We start from the raw sequence: 14,793 nt of genomic DNA on the forward strand, positions 1-14,793 counted from the left end.
AAAGGTGACATAGTAACATAACTCAAGAAGCGCCTTGTTCCTATGTCTCTAAGGGCCCCAGGCACTCATAGGCAGGGCAGGGGCAGGTGAGGGGCCCGGGTTCAAGTCTCCCTGGGCTTTTGTCTTGACCATGCACTTTGGGGAGAGTGGCCTGGCCTCTTGGAACCTCACTTCCCTCACCTGCAAAGTAGACATATGGCAAGACTTGCTTCATTAGGGTTGCTCTGAAAATGACACGAGTTAAAATACATAAGGTGCCAGCAACTGTGGCTGGCACATAATGAACACTTAACGCCACCATTCCTTTCAGGTTCAAGTTGGTGATGGTATTTTACTCCCGTTCCACAATTTGGAACCAAGGATTCAGGAAAAAGATTGATCTCAAGGTCAGAACGTGATAAAGGTAGGTGGCACTGGCCTCAGAAGCCAGGAGTGTTCCAGAGTCATCTGAACTTGACGTCGCAGGTGTCACCACACTGGCCAGTCCTGCCCCTTAACTGAGCCCTGATTTTGGAAAGGTCCTTCCAAGCAGCCTCTGCTTTGTGAACCAGTTTACAATTCAGCAGAGTGTTTTGTTTTTTAAAGATTCACCTAACTGGATATATGGCATCTCTTTTGGAACTCTTTCCACCACCTGATACAACTACAAAAAAAACCCAAAACACACACAAAGCCTTGGGATGTATTAATAAATACTGTGCTGACAGTCACATAACTATAAAGCAAGGTCAGGCATTATTCATATACATCAATGGAAGTGGGATTCCAGGGACAGAGAACATTCCCAGAGGGAGCTGGCCCGCTTTCTTATTTTTATGTAGGTTCCAAAGTTATTAATTTCTCAGGTATGGTGTGAAATGATGCTTGATTCCATTAACCGTAACCCAGGCACATAGTCATCCCATTTCTCAAAGCAATACGAGCAGATAAACATTTAGGTGCCAAATGGAAATGCATTCTTTCTTCTCTTCTTATTTAGTAGAGCAGAATGGACAGGTTTTCCTAAGAGTAGGCTCTGCTGTCTCCGACCACATCCTCAATCCCCAAGGGGAGCACAGTGAGATCAGTGGCCCCAGATACTTCAAAGTTTGGGGCCTTTGAATCCCAAACTACTCAAGTCTTTGAAAACTCAGTGGAGATGATTATTTTGCATGAAATAAACCAAACATCTTGATAGCCAACTTAATTATTCAAATGCATATTTGTGTGCTTTTGGTGTCATAAATAGAAAGCCCAAGACAGTTACATTTAAGCCAAAGTGCTAGCTCATTCCTGAGCTATACTATTTAGATAGGCAAGAGCCCTGGGAGTAGTCTAAACTTTTCATACCCTTAGTTGAGGGGACAGAGCAGCAATGACCTGGCATTAATGGAAAATTCCTTGGGACCAGGCCTCACTGGAATTTTTTCAGTTAGTTTTAGAAAATCCATTTGATTTTATTGATTAAAAACAAAGAAATCACATGCTGGGTTCAAGAAAACAAATTATTTCCCAAATGGGCAGTGCAGGTCAGGACCGGAAGCAAACGTGGAATTTTAATCCCTTGCTCATCTCATCACCCAACCAAAAACAAAACAAAAAAACACTATCAATTGCCCGTGTCACACACTGGGCTCACACGGGAATGCAAAGGAGTTGAACATAAGCTCCCTACATGGACTCTTTTCACAGGATCAGACACTCAGAGCCTTACAGGCATCCTCAGCTAATGCACCTTAAATGATTGAATCAATAATTTGACGTGTTGCTCTCTGTAAGATTCCAAGAAACTCCTTGAAACACCATTTTAAAAAATTCATATTTCTGCACCCCAGATGTGGCCCACTGCTCACAACCAATATTGGTTTTTCTGGTAAGATATATTCTTTCATTTTTCAGCAGCTAGAGAGATGTGGGTAAAAAGCAAATCTGCAGCCTGTGAGCGAAAATTAATTTTAGACTGTAATAAAGAATAAAAAGCATTTATTTGAGCAAAAGGAGCTGTAGCCTGGGAGACACAGATTCAGGTAGTAATTGTGTTTCCCTGAGACAAAGGGGGGGACGTACTTTAAAGCAAAAGTTCCCACCCAGGTTCCCAGTTAGGTCTGTTTTATGTAAATAAGGCATCCAAATTGTACAGTCCTGATTGGTCAATATAGATGTAAATGAGGATTCAATTTGCATAGTTCTGATTGGACGGGGCAGGTTTCAGCCTCTTGGTAGAAAGATAAAACCAGGGTTTCCCTGCTGCAGTTGACTCAGATGTAAAGAAGCTGAGAATTCAGTCCGAGGTTCTTCTCTGTGGACAAGAGTACATGAGGAGCCCCTGTCAGCAAATGGCCACTAGGTTCTTATTATTTATAAAATTTGGGCCTTTAGTTGACCATGGGGATTCCATCTCAGCAGATAAATTCCTTCTCGGGATTCACATCAAATGAATCTTTATTTTGGGGATCCACAGACCCTACACCCAAGACCTGAGAGCTATTGAAGGCCACCACCAGCAGCTTCCTGGGCACCAGCTGAGACCAGCCCCAGTGTGGGTGGAACAGGCGAGCCAGTGGACTGTGACCCTCACCTCCTCCATGACCGTCCATGCTTCTCTCCATGCTGAGTTGGCCCTTCAGCTTGACTGGACATTTCCTGATTTGGGAGCTGCAAATCCCTTTTCCCAATGTCCCCGCTAGTCTCATTCCACAAGTCCCTGGGCACAATCTCCTGGGCCTTGAGCCAGTCCAATCCCTTGCTCACCTCCGCATTTCCTCTCTCTAGGAGTAAGGACCGAAAACCTGTCAGCTGTTGGTGGCAAGTCTCCTAAACACTAGGGGAAGCATCCACATTTTGCCTCTTTTCTGTCATTCTGGCACGTTGGTTACTTGAAACAACCCAATTTCAAGCACCAACACACCTTCCTCCTTGGAGACACGGGAAACATCAGCAAATTACAGAGGCCCCGCTCCACGGCTGCTGAATGGAGGAAATTTAAAGCCAGCCACCTGATGGGATGTGCAGCTCTCAATCTGAGCATCAGTGTCATCCCGTAGAAACTTCATTTCTTTAATATGACCTTTGCTCCTGTCTTTCTTTCCTTCGATTCAAACTGGCCTCACCCGGCACCTGACCCACCTGCCTCGTCTCCCTTGCACGCCCACTCCCTTAACCATGAAGCCCTCGGGACCATGAGGTCCTGATCAGCACCAAGTAATCTCAGGAACAAAGTCTCCAGTCTGTTGACCACAGAGACAGAGTTTCCATCAAACTAGAGGTAGGACTCTAGGCCTCAGTTGTGTTTCAGCTCCAGGCCCAGAAAAGCAGCGAAAGCAGACAAGGTGATGTCACGGCTGACAACTGGACCAGATGCACTGATCAGCTACCTATATCAGCGACCCTGACCATGGCCCTAACTCACCATGATTAATGACTTTCCCCTGTATAACCCCTATGACTCCTAAAAATAAACTCTACTTTCTCTGCTGCAAGTTCCTGTTGGCGTTTAATTGGGCTTTGATGTGCACAGGCAAGGGGACCCCTTTCGTCAGGTGGCATTAACTCTGCACAGGCCTGCAAGAGACACACAGCAGGACAGCCCAAGCCCCTGTCTCCCGGTTGCTCAGATGCATTAAGCCTGATCATTTGGGGCTTTGCATCTAATTAGGACTTGGGGGCTTTGTTTTTGTCTGGTCTCATTACATTTGCTCAAAGAGCAGGGATGCTCACCATGGAAATTTGTCTCAGCCCAAATCTCTCCCGGGCAGCGAAATGCGGGCAGGAATCCCCCCCTGAACCAGAGGACAGCCCCGGGCACCGCGGGCTGCAGGCTGCCTGGGACTGTGCCCACTCCAGCGTGTGGCCCAGGAAACAAAGGCTCGCCCCAGCCAAGTGTCTTTCCGTGCTTGTCCCTTTCATTGTCTGTGACTCAGTGTCAGCCCTCACAGCCCACGGCTTTGTCACCTCCAGCAGGGTGGGGACGGCAGGCTCAGCCTGTGGCCTGCTCCTGGGGAACAGAGCACAGCCTCTCATCTTATAATCAACTCCTGAGCCTCAGGCCCCAGACCTTCCCTTTCAGTGCAGCCTGGTCGGGGGTGAATTATCCTGAGCTATTAAGTTGGAGTGAAATGGCCTCGGACAGGAGGCAAGGGATTTAATAAAAGAGGTTCCCTCACCCTCTCCTCTGTCTGAGCCCCGCTGAACATCTCCCACTCTGGATTTCAAAAGAAGATTCTGTTTTGCTCCTGGGTTTGTGTAGGGGTGATAATAAAAGGTCTGAGGCACCTGGGCCTGTTGAAAGAGTCGGGTGCTCAGGGGGGGGCTATAGAGGGAAAGGCTGGAGTCTCACAGGGCACGGGGCAGAGGAAGCTACGGGGACTTCACCAGCCAGTGCCTGTCCCAGATGCAGGGTGTGACCGCAGGTCAGAATCTAAGACAGAGTCCTGCGAGCCACAGTCACGACAGTCTCCGTGGAGAGTGCAGAGTTAACAAAAAGAATAAATGGAGCCCTGGCTGGTGTTGCTCAGTGGTAGAGCGTCTGCTTGCCCATGGAAGGGTTGAGGGTTCGATTCCCAGTCAAGGGCACGCACCTGGGTTGCAGGTCTGTCCCCCAGCCCCTGTTGGGGTGCCTGTGGGAGGCAACCAATCAATGTGTCTCTCTCACATCACTGTCTCTCTCTCTCCCTCTCCCTCCCTCCCACTCTCTCTAAAAATCATTGGAAAAAATATCCTTGGGTGAAAATTAACAAAAAAACACAAAAATAAATGAATGGACAATTGCTCCTTGGGGGTCACTTAGCATCCATTTACCCTACTTCTGGGGAAAGGCGGGATTTTTATTTGGGCACACACCTCGACCACCCCCCCCTCAGCCTGTATGCTTTTGAAAGCTCACCACCGCCACACGCTGGCCAGTCAGAGCCATTCGTCATCGGAGCTCTGCGACTGGCTCAGGGATGCACAGGACACCCCATCAGAGCCAGAGAGCCTGTGAGGCCTTGATGGCAATTCCGCACTTGAATTTGCAGGGTGCAGAATCTTCCACGTGGTGGGTGCCCTCCCCCCCCCCCCCCCGAGAACGCCATGCTATTGGCCCTTTCGGGGCAAGGTGTGTGCTCATTGCAGGGAAACGTAGGCCTGTAACTACTGGACGCCTGACCCCTTCCACCTGTGTTCATGGAACTGTGAGACCAGCCCTCCCTCCCATGGCCCTTAGGACAATGGTTCTCTAACTTGTCCCAATGTTGGTATCACTAAACTACTTAGGCCTGGTCCTATCCACTCCCCCCCCACCTCCCCTCTAAGATCCTGTTTCATCATTGGTCGGGGGTGCAGACGTCACTGGGATTTCTACAAATCCCGAGACTACAGAGTGTTGTCAGGGGCCGTGAATCGGCCAGCCCAGTGGTAACTGGCCTCAGGGAGGCCATGACCTTGGCCTCATCAGCCCGGCTGTGACCACTGCACACAAGGTGAGGAGCTGGGTCAGGTGAGGCCCCTGGGAGGCATGAGGACATTAAGACACAGGAACCCAGCCCAGAAGCTGGGCCCCCTGCTCAAGATGCCAGGACTCAGATGGTAGCCCCAGCAACCCAGACCTGCCCCCCTGTTAAAATTAAATGCAAAATGGACACCAGACTTGAAAATTCCCTGAGCAGACAAAACCATTGAAGCTGCATCGGCAAAACGACATCTAGCTCATTTCATGAACATAAGGGAGATTTCTTGTGAATGCCTCTGCTAATCATAAAAGAAACTTAAGTCATCTTCCTAACACTGGCGTGGGATGATCACTTTTTAAAAAAATATGCTTTTATTGATTTCAGAGAGAGGAAGGTGAGAGAGAGAGAAACATCAATGATGAGAGTCATTGATCGGCTGCCTCCTGTATGCCTCCTACTGGGGATCCAGCCTGAAACCCAGGCATCTGCCCTGACCGGGAATCGAACTGTGACCTCCTGGTTCATGGGTCTTTGTTCAACCAACGAGCCACGCCAGCTGGGTGGGGTGATCATTTTTAACCAGTCCCCTGACACCTGGAAACCCCACCGTGTTAACCAATCATTGTGAAGGTTAGCAGCCTCCTAATTTTCCCCTTCATCAGCCATTCTGCAACTGCAGGCCCGTGAGCTTTATTATTGTATTAAATTTGCAAGCTCCCAGCTGGCAAACTCTTCTTATACGCCCAATAAACTCTTACTAAATACTATTTATTGATCCGGTGGTTTTAATTTTGCTCCTCCTGGATTTTTGACACGCCTAAGAAGTGGGAGGCTGGGGCTGTGTGGGCGGGGACCGTGTGAGTCCTCTGTAGTCTCTCTGTCCATCCCACTGTCCATCCACCCTCCTCTGCCTCCCAACTCCCACCACTTGCGTGCACCGGTGGCAACCTTCCCCCCTCCCAAAAGAAATTCTTTTTGGTGATAAAATACCTAGTTTTCAGTTGACAAACCTCACAAGAGCCCCCCGAGGCAGGCAAAAATGTCCTCATTTTCAGGTGAGAAAACCAAGGCTTATAGAGGTTAAGATTATTTCAGGCTCAAGCATGTTTCAGACAGCTGATGGCCTCCGGGGCTAGCATTCGAACCCGGATCTGAAACAAACAGGAATGTGGGGAGGAGCGAGAAGAGAGCCAGAAATTCCTGTCTACAAAATAATTATAATTTTGCACAAAATAATAGTTGTTTATGCAGCCAGCACTTTTTAAAAGCTGTTTGTGCCAACAGACACGATCTTTGAGTTTGCTCTGTTTCTCACTAAATGATTTGGAGGCCATTCTAATAAAGGAAGAAAAATAAAAACCAGGAGGTGATTTTTGACTAACGGTGCAGGAGCCAGACAGGCTTGCACATAACACTGGAGACTCAGCTCAAGGAAAGCGGTCATGTGAACCTTACCGGCTGTCTAATGACCTCTACACAATTTCAACAGTGGTTTCCAATATTTCACTTAAGGGCATTTTAGGTCTGAAATTGCTTCTCTCTAAAGCTCCCCTGAGGCCTAGGGAGTAATTGTTATCATAGCCGTGACAGGGAAACTCTTAAACTTAAAATATATTGACATTCACAACATACTTTACAAATCCATCTCTGGATTTCTGAGCAGGACAACCACCCTATTTCCTCTCTCCTGCCCCACCAGGCAGCACTTCAAGCTGCCCTGCTGAGGAGTGTGGGTCATTCCACATGGCCATTTTCCCTTTGTTCTCACCACCTGAACTAAAGTCAGCAAACAAGGAGACTATTTTCTTGGATGGGATTTTATTATTTAATATAATATGATGCCAGATATTTCCTTTGATACACAACTCAGCCCTTTTCTTTTTAAAGAAGTACTTGTCAAAATACTTTGCATGGAACACAAGTTTTAGCAAGTGCTGCATTAAAAGGAAATTCTGTTATCTGATGAATTTGGGAAATTGGAAAACACCCCTCTTGGATATTTATAATGGCCACTCAGCTTATTACAGACTATGTAGACACTGCAGCGTGTGCCTATTTTTTTGAGTGATATCTGTTAACATCCTGGTAAAATGCACTTTGAGAAAACCTATTGTTTAAGAAGATTCTAGAGCATGAAAGCGATTTACAATAAACCCACTTGCGAAATCCCACTAAATTTCTGAAATCATACCCCAAAGCCCCTGGAAATATGTTGAATTGCCCACTTCAGAAATAAAGCGATCCTTTTGTAATAATGACTACTGTTTAGTGAGAACTTATCTCTTCGCATCCTGGGAGTCACCTCGCAAAACAGGTATATTTCTTTTCATTAAAGCATTGAGAAGCAAGGCCCAGAGAAGGTAAGTAACTCGTACTCAAGACCACACACCTGGGCAAAGACAGAATCACAATTTTTAAGCGAAACGCAAATCCCTAGTTCTTAAAGACCAGGCTATTGTTGATCTTTGCGTATTGGAGAGAACCTCCCTTGGACTGGAGAATATTCCTTTGTTGGAGAGACTGGCCAGGCCTTCACCCCAGGAGAGCTCATGGAACACAAAGCAGCCCCCATGGGTGCCCACCCCAGGCCGTGCAAGGGGCCATGTAGACCAGGTTAGGAAGAATATGTGACTGTATTTTATAGCCTGTGGCATGTATATAAACTAAATGCTTTCTAAAGGGCACGAGGAAAGACAGACGCGACCTTGACCACTCCACTGGCCCTGATGAAATCCAGGAGAACAGCTCAGAACAAAGGGATTCCCTCACTGGGCTGGGGAGCAGAAAATGTAGGCTTCCCCAGGAATATTCTTTGCCTACGTAGCAAGACTGCCCATCTCCCATTCGCTGTTCAAAACCCCGCAGAGAATGTCTGTGCAGCCAAACTAAGTTACATGTCCTCAGCTACAATGAAGAATTCCTAACGAAGGGAGATGGCTGGGTGATAGCAGTTGTGTGGGTGCTGCAGGGCCGAGGAGTGACAAATACATTAAGTCCTCGCTGAGCGTCATCGGTAGGTTCTTGGAAACGGCAACTTTAAGCGAAATGATGTATAATGAAACCGTTTTGACCCTAGGCTTATTGATATAAATGAGAGTTAGGTTTCTACAGCTTATTTCTGGTCACAAAACATCACCAAGCTTCTACATGAAGGCCAAAACACTTCCAACGGTAAACACTGAAATAAACGTGAGCAATATATTTAAGAAAGATGAAAAACACACACAAGTAAGATCATTATTTTCCAGCCTGTTATTCCAGTTCAGGGCCACGGGTGGCCAGAGTCTGTCTGGGCAGCTCAGGGTGCTGGGGGGACCCCCTCCTGACATGACTCCCTTCCATCACTGGACACATCACACCCACCCACAGCCACTCAGACTGGGGCAGTGGAGACACCCCGGTTCACCTCACGTGCACATCTTTGGGATGTGGGAGGAACCTGGAGTCCCTGGAGAAAACCCACGCAGACATGGGAGAGAACATGCAAACTCCACACCGACAGTGGGCCTGGGCAGAAACCAAGCTTTTAAAAAAATATATGGTTTTATTGATTTCAGACAGAGGAAGGGAGAGGGAGAGAGAGAGACAGAAACATTGATGAGAGAGAAACATTGATCAGCTGCCTCCTGCACGCCCCCTACTGGGGATCAAGCCCGCAATCCCGGCATGAGCCCTGACCGGGAACCGAACCGGCGACTTCCCGGCGCATGGGATGGCGTCCCACCAACTGAGCCACACTGGCCAGGCAATTTTGTCTTTTCTCATCAACACTATAATGAAACAGCATTGAAGGAAACATTATTCCAGGACCTGCTGTATCCTCAGTGGCAGAAACAGAAATCCTTGGGAGTGCTGTTCACTCTTTGCAGAGAATTTTATGCAAAAAATTAAGCGATTTATCCCCAGGACCCCTAGTCTCCCACCTCCCAGCCTAATATGACATCAGCAACTACTGAGATGCTTCTTAGACCAGGTGGTCCCTCAGATTCCTTAGCCTGTGGCCGGCTTCTGGGAGACCACACGCATTTGTTCCTTCTGCTACTGCTGCTGACTCATCGCACCTTAAAATATTTCTCATCATCCAAACACCTCCCTCTAGAAAGGTCACGAGAGTGCTCTCAGGAGGCTACGTGGGGATCCCGGCTTCTCCAGCCACAAGCAGGCGACCAAGTGCAGTAGAAAAGGGGAAGCTTGTAAGCATTGTGATGGGGGGGGGGGGTTAGACACTGAGGTGAAGGTCTTTGTAAAATGTGATTTCCATTGTCCACTTCTGCTCCAGTGGCATTTAGTAAATATCACTGCCTGAGACTGACGAAATGCAGCCATTCGACTTCATAAAGAAAGGGTCTCCATAAAAATCAAGGGAGGCCCGTTTTCTAGCATCTGATACATAAGAAAGTGTCTTAGAAAAAAAGCCGAGGTGACTTAATTCCCCTCAGCATAAGGAGACATGCAGAGATGTGCCTTCCTGTGACTTTTTTAAAAAAAGTGAATTATAAATGAACCTCAGTGTGGTTATGTGTGTGTGATAAGTAAGAACCAAGTTTGTTATACTGTATTCAAGGAAAAAAAATGCTCCCAAGGCCCACACAAAAGTGTTCAGGGACGTGGTGGCAGCCTCAGTGGCCTCGGGATTGCCTTTTAGCCATTTCTCAGGGGCCCACTGTGGGCACAATGTCATTGAGTCCTTGGGACTGTTCTGTGCAAAGTCTGAGAAATAATGACAACTATTTAACACTGATGTCCTCAGTGGAAAATTAGCAAATTCATAAATTAAGTGCTTGCTTTTCTTTAGCAGACTATCCACAATTTGTTAAAAGATGCTTATCTTTAATTAAAATTTTTCTCCCAGGAAATAAACAGATGTTTGAATATCCACACTGCTGCTTACCCTTCACACCAGGCACCCAGACGCAAGGTACAGAGTTTTATAGGATCAGGATCATTCGTTAATAAGTCAACGTGAACTTGGAGGCGGGAACGTGGTGAGGGCCACAGGGCTCTCCCCTGATCGTCTGTGGTCCATGCTTTTATTGCAAAGTGTATCCTAATGTCAAGTGCAGGCTGGCTGATGACCATCGCAGGTGATATCTTAGTGAATTCATAAAGTTTTACGTTTTGACTCTCAACCCTGTAGGTGCAAAAGCTGACTCATCCTCCACATCGGAGAAATAATGAGTATTCCTGGAAGTGAAGTCATTCCGTTAACTAAGCGCACAGAAAATAACGTATAGAACCAAGGTGCCAAGGGATCGAATTTATACAGAGATTTCTGCAGTGACACCGGATTGTCATGCCTGGTACATTCCTCCCTGCAGGTGGAATTATATGGGAGACGGAATTATAATTAGAAGAATGTTTTTCGAGCAAGGAACCACAACAAGGGAAGTTAATTGGATACATTTTTAGAAACATGTTTCAGACAAAACAGCGTAAGAGAGTCTCTCCCTCACAACAGAGAGAATGTTGCCCAATGGGATAGAGAGATTGGACACTAGGAATGACCTCTCTACTTTGGAGAGTTTCTGGACTTGTCCAGTCCGTTAGCCTTCTATTTAGTCTTATATAAGCCGGAAATCAATTTATCATTTTAAGATGACTCTCCATATCTCTTCTTTTTTTTTTTCATTTCAAATCCCCCCCCATCCATCGCCTTCACCCATCCCCCACCTCCCCCTCGCCTCTGGCCTTCGCCACTCGGACGTCTGCATTCACGGGTTATACATGTATGTTCGTTGGCCAATCTCTCCACCTTCTTTCATCCAGTCCCCCCACTCCCCTGCCCTCTGACAGCTGTCAGTCTGTGCCCTGTAGCCAGGCCTCTGGATCTATTTTGTTCATTAGAGTCCACATATTAGTGAGGTCATGGGGCGCTCGTCTTTCTCTGCCTGGCTTATTTCGCTTAGCGCAGTGCTCCTGCGGGTTTTTCCATCCACACATCCTCTGTAACTGCGATTTGTGGTCATGATTCCCAAGCGGGGCTCCTGGAGGGGAGCTTTCCGTGGTGCTGAACCACTGCTGGCGGCTCTGAGGCCCCGCTGACGATGAATCCCGTTTCTCCTCGGGATTTTCAACCTGCGCTGTGAACGCCAGGCCAGGTCAGATTCAAGGGGGAGGCGGAAGCAGTTCATAAAGGCAAAAAACCCACAAATGTTATGCACAAAGACGGCATGCATGACTTTTTATGTATAAAAATTTTATTAAGGTAAAACTTGAGGAAATGCAGAGATATAGAAAAAATGATGCTGAGACTTCATAACCGAACCTTTAGTCTCATGATGGAAAAAGAATATACTAAAAGAAATATGTAGAGGCCCTAATACACTCACTTAAAATTAAACAGCAAAGCTTATAGCTAGAAAACAAACTGAATTTTTATATGCTCGTGATATATTTACTCACACCATTCCCCCCCCCCCCCCCCCGCCCAGGTCTTATCTTCTAGATGAAGAAATTGAAGCTCACAAAGTTTAAGTAATTTTTCCAAAGTCACACGGTTAGTAATTCAAACCTAACTCGGTCTACTCCAAAGTCAGATTTTCCTCACGATGCTATGCTGCCTCTCCATGGAAAGAAAAAAAATAAATAAAAATAAAAGAAAGAAATGCTGTGGTAATGACATAAATAGCTTTATAATCTATTCGGTGATAATGCTGTGAAACAGTATACATATCTGTAAGCATATCTCTATACCTATTTATACCTATCTATCTACATTGTGTGTATAGATAGGGTACAGTCTAAAAGTGTATCTATCCCCTGCCCCCCAATAATAGCTACCTTGAGTTAGTGGAATCACAGTTGCCTTCTCTTTCCCCCCTTCTGCTTTCTATACTTTCTATAACAAACAAGCATCTTTTCTGTTGTGCTTTTTAATTTCCTTTGTTTAAGAGAGAGGAGAGCCACATAACTATCTGCACAGAGTCTTAGGAAACTTGGCTACTTTGGAAGGATGGCATGTCCTTAGTTTTTCAGTTTGGGTCCTGACCTAGAGGGGGGACACAGACACCTGCTTGGAGCCCCGGCTTGGGCGTGGTGCTGTCTGACTGCTAAGGTGTTTTCATGGATCATGAGCTGCAGAAGCGACTTCAGCAACACAGAGCCTGCAAACCCTAAGGCGCCAGGGACCCAAGGCAGTAAGCAATGGAGCGCAGAGAGCGACCGGGAGAAGCGGTGGCCTTTATGAAGCGCGCCGCCGATTACCTTTCGAAATTAAGCCACGCTCCACTCTGCTCCCCAAACTGGCTCATGCAATTACGACTTCAAACGGCTCATTTTATAAAACCCGAGGGCCCTGCAGGGACGTACGGAAAGCAGGGTGAAGGGAGTGGTCGGCCCCCACCGGGTAAGCAAGAAGGCAATGTAGAGAATTCCAAAACAGTGATAAAACCGAGGAAAAGTGTGTTTGCTTTCTGAAAAATCACTATGCACCAGCAATGCCACCTCGCCCTTTGCACTTTGCTGAGGGTTTCATAAACTCTACATTTAATGGCTGGCCACCTGTGAAGAGGCCCGGGCAAAGCAGAACCAAACCCGATTATTCCAGAAAGGACACCAGTCACAGTACGCGGGCGTGTTTACAATGCAGATCTGAGCCATTTAGAATTACTGATGCGCGGCCCAGAATCCGGAGCTGCTGGCTGCTTAATAGGCATCGATAAATAATTCCGGCACAAAGCAAAATTAAAACTCGGAGATGCCATCTGGAACTTGGTGTTCACGGGCTCATTGGAAACCATCTACCTGATGTAATTCTATTTCTCCCTTGCCTGTTTTAAAGGAATTGCACAATATCCCAGGGCAAGGGAGAAGTGAAAGAAACGTAAGAGGACCAGATTCGAGTGTGGTCTGCGTGTGTGCGAGTTGCTCTTGGACACAGAACAGGAATTTGTTTTACTTTGTTGTTGTTAATGGAATTCTTTATCTCGTGACCTCCACCCCGTCAGCTATTTGTAACACAGCCTTATTACAAAGTCTTCATCAGGATCTTGGAGTCTAGGAGCATAAGAAATATTTTCAGGTATGTTGTTCTTTTTCCAAACCCAGTGAGGGTGAATCTTGGCTCCTTAGAGAACCCAAAGTTGAGTATTGAGATAAATGACTCAGTTTAAGCAATATATTGCCCTATGAAGGCATGTGTCATTACTACCCTTATAACATAACACGTGAAGGGGAAACATACTTTCTTAGAGATTGAAATAACCTTGATGGCCTTTAATGAATGGCACCTTCTCCGGACACCCTGTATCAGTGCACTCCCGAGGGATTCTGGAATGAATTTACTGCTTTCTCAGAAAACCAGGGCATGGCCTACTTTATATAACAGTTTCGATTCAGCTGCCTACGGATAAAAAAAATAGTAATGTCCAAAGTGAAAAGACAGCAGCCCTGCTGTGCAGTTTTGCCCCAAAGCGACATGGATTTGTCCAGCATTCTCTCTTGTGTGTTTGAAAAGGAGTAGATAAGTGGGTTTTAATTTTTCACAACCCAGGAGGTTGCCAGTTTTGAACTGAGCACTTGTACAGGATCCTGCACAAGTCCTGCCTCGCATCCTTCAATCCACCCCTCACTGCAGCCACTGCTACAGCGACCAGCTCTGAGCAGATGTAACCTGGCCGCACCTCCCGTCTGCTGCAGCTTCTCTCTTGATGTTGGACACCGGAGCACGAAACACCCAGGAGCCAGCCCAACACTCACGCTCGCGCCACCTGAATGTGCGAGGGTTAATGTCACAGCGGGCAGCTCTTGACCAACGGGAGGTGGGAGCTGAGAATAAATGCTCCTCCCCCCTCCGGTGCTCAGTCTACCGGCTCATTAGGTGGCCCTGGTGGGATCAAGCCTCCCATTGCCCATAAGAGAGATGACCTGAGAATGCATCATTGCTAACTTTTCCTCCTTTCCTGTTTCCCTCTAAGTCCCTCACTCCGGTTTTCTAGAAACACTTCCTGTAATTAGAAAATTCTGGAAGTCAATTAAGGCAATAATCTGGGCAAATATGTTAGGTAACTCATGATGGATTACCAAGAGACCCTTGGAGAAGTCCTCTAGTCCACCCCCTACATCACAGCTAAATTGACCAAAGAGCCACTGAGGTATGAAAAAGGCTCTAGGAAAAATAGAATTCTAAAATCTTTAGTTCCATCAGGAGTTCAGATCTTCATTGCATATGCATTTTATTGAATAAGACGTAGGAGATACAGAGGCCTGGATGTTGGACGCAAGCCCTAGTGTCTATAATTGCATGAGCTTAATGGATTTTCCTCTTTCCAGTAATGATAGTTCAGTTTCAGAGGAGAAGTTCAGTGCCAATTTAGTTCTGACATTATCATCTGCTTCGAGTGTAGATGACATGTAGATTTGATGAATTACTCTGTTAGACATGCCA

The sequence above is a fragment of the Miniopterus natalensis genome, chromosome 21, assembly GCF_054644295.1.
Source record: "Miniopterus natalensis isolate mMinNat1 chromosome 21, mMinNat1.hap1, whole genome shotgun sequence".
NCBI classification, from domain to species: domain Eukaryota; kingdom Metazoa; phylum Chordata; class Mammalia; order Chiroptera; family Miniopteridae; genus Miniopterus; species Miniopterus natalensis.